Source organism: Schistocerca nitens, chromosome 7, assembly GCF_023898315.1.
Source record: "Schistocerca nitens isolate TAMUIC-IGC-003100 chromosome 7, iqSchNite1.1, whole genome shotgun sequence".
NCBI lineage: Eukaryota > Metazoa > Arthropoda > Insecta > Orthoptera > Acrididae > Schistocerca > Schistocerca nitens.
This window is the reverse complement of record NC_064620.1, coordinates 309,385,785-309,390,257: the sequence shown is the minus strand read 5'-3', so window position 1 is coordinate 309,390,257 and position 4,473 is coordinate 309,385,785. Positions and strand designations below refer to the sequence as shown.

At 53.5% G+C, this 4,473-nt stretch overlaps 1 non-coding gene across 1 annotated transcript in view; it reads left to right on the top strand.

The window, feature by feature from the left end:
• The first annotated feature begins 4,163 nt into the window (after window positions 1–4,163).
• The window catches only part of LOC126197099 (small subunit ribosomal RNA), a 1,909-nt gene continuing 1,599 nt past the window's right edge, over window positions 4,164–4,473 (top strand). The window contains exon 1 of the ribosomal RNA XR_007539500.1: window positions 4,164–4,473. This exon is cut by the window's right edge and continues 1,599 nt beyond it. This is a non-coding gene — a ribosomal RNA (small subunit ribosomal RNA).

The window sequence follows — 4,473 nt, the reverse complement described above, 5'->3', positions numbered from 1 at the left end:
AGACGGGTAATGACGGTCCGAGCGCTCAGTGTGAGGAGAGCATTACTGAGCCCTGACCCACAAGCAGGTTGTAGCGTATCCCACCCGCAGACATGTGACGTTGTCACACGACCAGTTGTCACTAATCGACTCATTGCTGATAATCATATGCCATACACCGGGGAAAGCTGCCGCAAGGGGTAGCTACGTAGTGCAGTCGCACCTCTACTACTGTACAGAGATAGAACACCACGAGACTGCAACCAGATTAAACTGATACATGGCGCTGATAACTAATAGATGCAGAGCCATCGGAATATAGATGACATACGACATAGAACTGTCCCTATACATGCTGACAGTCTCTGCACACAATGTGAACTACACGTCACCCAGACACCCTATCACACACTACTCTCTGGCTGTAACAGACACAGACACAATATCTAAGCACCACCATGGAACAACATCCAGTGCATCCTCTCCGCCACATTACACCATTCACACTATGATAACAAAACCAGGAGGTCCACCCCAAAAACAGAATATCTCACACTTCCAACAACCATCATTACGCAGATAAGCCACAAACACCCACACATGTGCTACACAGGGGTGCAGCCAACACCACCACACTGGCGTGTCTCACAGCATATAAGCAATGGCAGGAATGAAAGACACAGGTCTGCCACTCCCTTGCCACACCCACAGAACCGGCGCACCACCTCCCCTGAGCCAAAGGTGCATCCTGACGTGACACATCTCAGGGTGCCTCAGGCGTCCACTTACCATCATCACTATGAACGAACCTCGTCCCCTCCCCCCTCATACACCATCCCTTAACCTAACCTATGTTGCGCCTTAACCTAACCTATGTTGCGCCTTAACCTAACCTATGTTGCGCCTTAACCTAACCTATGTTGCGCCTTAACCTAACCTATGTTGCGCCTTAACCTAACCTATGTTGCGCCTTAACCTAACCTATGTTGCGCCTTAACCTAACCTATGTTGCGCCCTAACCTAACCTATGTTGCGCCCTAACCTAACCTATGTTGCGCCCTAACCTAACCTATGTTGCGCCCTAACCTAACCTATGTTGCGCCCTAACCTAACCTATGTTGCGCCCTAACCTAACCTATGTTGCGCCCTAACCTAACCTATGTTGCGCCCTAACCTAACCTATGTTGCGCCCTAACCTAACCTATGTTGCGCCCTAACCTAACCTATGTTGCGCCCTAACCTAACCTATGTTGCGCCCTAACCTAACCTATGTTGCGCCCTAACCTAACCTATGTTGCGCCCTAACCTAACCTATGTTGCGCCCTAACCTAACCTATGTTGCGCCCTAACCTAACCTATGTTGCGCCCTAACCTAACCCATGTTGCGCCTTAACCTAACCTATGTTGCGCCTTAACCTAACCTATGTTGCGCCTTAACCTAACCTATGTTGCGCCTTAACCTAACCTATGTTGCGCCTTAACCTAACCTATGTTGCGCCTTAACCTAACCTATGTTGCGCCTTAACCTAACCTATGTTGCGCCTTAACCTAACCTATGTTGCGCCTTAACCTAACCTATGTTGCGCCTTAACCTAACCTATGTTGCGCCTTAACCTAACCTATGTTGCGCCTTAACCTAACCTATGTTGCGCCTTAACCTAACCTATGTTGCGCCTTAACCTAACCTATGTTGCGCCTTAACCTAACCTATGTTGCGCCTTAACCTAACCTATGTTGCGCCTTAACCTAACCTATGTTGCGCCTTAACCTAACCTATGTTGCGCCTTAACCTAACCTATGTTGCGCCTTAACCTAACCTATGTTGCGCCTTAACCTAACCTATGTTGCGCCTTAACCTAACCTATGTTGCGCCTTAACCTAACCTATGTTGCGCCTTAACCTAACCTATGTTGCGCCTTAACCTAACCTATGTTGCGCCTTAACCTAACCTATGTTGCGCCTTAACCTAACCTATGTTGCGCCTTAACCTAACCTATGTTGCGCCTTAACCTAACCTATGTTGCGCCTTAACCTAACCTACGTTGCGCCCTAACCTAACCTAACCTACGTTGCGCCCTAACCTAACCTAACCTACGTTGCGCCCTAACCTAACCTAACCTACGTTGCGCCCTAACCTAACCTAACCTACGTTGCGCCCTAACCTAACCTAACCTACGTTGCGCCCTAACCTAACCTAACCTACGTTGCGCCCTAACCTAACCTAACCTACGTTGCGCCCTAACCTAACCTAACCTACGTTGCGCCCTAACCTAACCTAACCTACGTTGCGCCCTAACCTAACCTAACCTACGTTGCGCCCTAACCTAACCTAACCTACGTTGGGCCCTAACCTAACCTAACCTACGTTGGGCCCTAACCTAACCTAACCTACGTTGGGCCCTAACCTAACCTAACCTACGTTGGGCCCTAACCTAACCTAACCTACGTTGGGCCCTAACCTAACCTAACCTACGTTGGGCCCTAACCTAACCTAACCTACGTTGGGCCCTAACCTAACCTACGTTGGGCCCTAACCTAACCTACGTTGGGCCCTAACCTAACCTACGTTGGGCCCTAACCTAACCTACGTTGGGCCCTAACCTAACCTACGTTGGGCCCTAACCTAACCTACGTTGGGCCCTAACCTAACCTACGTTGCGCCCTAACCTAACCTATGTTGCGCCTTAACCTAACCTACGTTGCGCCCTAACCTAACCTACGTTGCGCCCTAACCTAACCTACGTTGCGCCCTAACCTAACCTACGTTGGGCCCTAACCTAACCCACGTTGGGCCCTAACCTGACCTGTAATTGTTATATGAATTGCAACATTCATGTAGCGTTGCCTAATCGCAACCCTCTCAACATAGGTCAGTGCTCGCACTCTCTGGTGTCCTGCGTATTGATTCATGTTACGGTGCGTACCCTCACAACATCTAGCGAGTGTTGCGTACGTTCCACATGGTCCCGCTATCCACTGTAATGTGTACTGCTGTAAGACGTATATCGCCCCCCTGTCGCCTCTAGTTCGTCAGGCGGGAGTTTGCGTGTTCAATGAGCTTCGCAGCTGTGCAATGGCATTCGCATACGTACGCGGGCCACCTTCCACGTGTTCTCTCGTGTATACGTCGCAGCATGTATGTGGGCTGATGTGGCGTGTCGTGACGCATATCATCCAGGCATGCAAGACCCACTGAATTTGCAAATGTAGATGGACGTCTACGTTTGCTGCCCAAGTTACGCAAATGAACTGGAAATCCGTTGTTGCGCGGTTGTTTACGCTGGAGGTGAATCATTGATTGCGACAATCGGTACAGGTATTAACTGGTTGCTTCAGCGACACCCGTCATACCCACGAACGTGAGTGGGCATGTGGGTATGAAGCGATACGCGGCGGTGGCTGGGTGGGACCGTCCCCGGCCGGTGAGGGGGGAGCGCCCGGCGTGCTGGCCGCGCGCTGCGTGGGCGCACGCGCTACAGCCGGCTGGTGGGGGCGCCCAGTGGCAGGCGCGCCGGCCGACGGACGCGGCAGGCGGCGCAGCTGCGCGCCGGCGCACCCAGCGCGCGGCGCCGTGCGGCCAAAGTGGGTCCTCGCGGGCCCGGTGCGAAGCGCGGTGGACATCTGCAGTGTGCTGGTCCGATTGAGGACTGTGTGCGTCGAGGATGCGCCGCCGCCCGGCACTCGGCGCCGCGACGCCGTCTGCTGCTCGGTCGCCCCCGCGGTTCTCGCAGGTGGTTTGTATCGCAGCTGTGCGGATGTGTTGGCGCGTGCGCTGTGCTGGGAGAGTTCGCTTTGGCACCCAAGTGGGGCTCTGCCCCTCTGTGGCGCTGGCGTTGGAGCTGCCCGGCCACTGTTTGTGGCCGCGTGTTGTCTCCCGCCGGCAACACCACGACAGCACGCTCCCGGGCCTCTGTCGGCAGCGGCAAGCTCAGTTGGGAGCACGGGTGGTCGCACTGAAAGCGTCTACTCGCCTATCTCCGGGCGATTGCGCCTCTCTCGAACCCGACCAAGTACTTAGGACGGCGCTGCGCGCCGCCGGGACCTGAGAGGGTTTCGAGGTGTATCGTGCAGGGGAGCCCAGCCTCCTCCTGTTTGCGGAATAATTGAGCGGACGCTTGCGTGTTCGCGCGGGCCTCCGGGACACACTCCCGGGCGGCCGGCTGCTCAGCTCTAGTTGACGCAGCTCCCTGGTTGATCCTGCCAGTAGTCATATGCTTGTCTCAAAGATTAAGCCATGCATGTCTCAGTACAAGCCGCATTAAGGTGAAACCGCGAATGGCTCATTAAATCAGTTATGGTTCCTTAGATCGTACCCACGTTACTTGGATAACTGTGGTAATTCTAGAGCTAATACATGCAAACAGAGTCCCGACCAGAGATGGAAGGGACGCTTTTATTAGATCAAAACCAATCGGTCGGCTCGTCCGGTCCGTTTGCCTTGGTGACTCTGAATAACTTTGGGCTGATCGCACGGTCCTCGTACCGGCGACGCAT